Source organism: Salvelinus sp. IW2-2015, linkage group LG20, assembly GCF_002910315.2.
Source record: "Salvelinus sp. IW2-2015 linkage group LG20, ASM291031v2, whole genome shotgun sequence".
NCBI lineage: Eukaryota > Metazoa > Chordata > Actinopteri > Salmoniformes > Salmonidae > Salvelinus > Salvelinus sp. IW2-2015.
Window position 1 is genome coordinate 48328076 of NC_036860.1, and position 660 is coordinate 48328735.

Genomic DNA, 660 nt, shown 5'->3' on the forward strand with positions numbered 1-660 from the left:
AGGGGATTAATTTACAATTATAAACTGGGTGGTTGAAGCCCTGACTGGGTGGTTCGAGCCCCTCCCCTTAGCATTTGCCATATACCACACCCCCTCAGGCCTTATTGCTTAATTATAAACCTGGTTTGAGCCCTGAATGCTGATTGGCTGAAAGCCGTAGTATATCAGACCATATAGCACGGGTATGACAAAACATTACTTTTTACTGTTGGAATTACTTTGGTAACCAGTTTATTATAGCAATAAGGAATCCCGGTGTTTGCGGTATATGACCAATATCCCACGGCTAACGTCTGCGTTGCCTCATGCTTAAGAATAGCCATTAGCAGGTATGTTGGCCATATACCATACCCCCTTGTGCAAATGATCTAGCGAGTTTAATAAGGGTGAATTGTCTTTTATCTTGCCACATATTCAAATTCCTTTATTACGTCATGTTATAGCTTGCAATAATTATTATTTTGAGGAAACACGAATTTTCGTCTTTAGAAGTTACTCTGATATTCCTTCTTAATTGGCTCGATAACGTTGTGGGAAAAGGTTTTATTGTATAAATATGGCAACTCATCTCTTGCTGTGAAAAAGAAATGTGGCTAGTTTCAGGTCTTTTGTGCACATTTTCTGTGGTAATTGGGCTAGAATTTTTAGCTTTACCTGGCA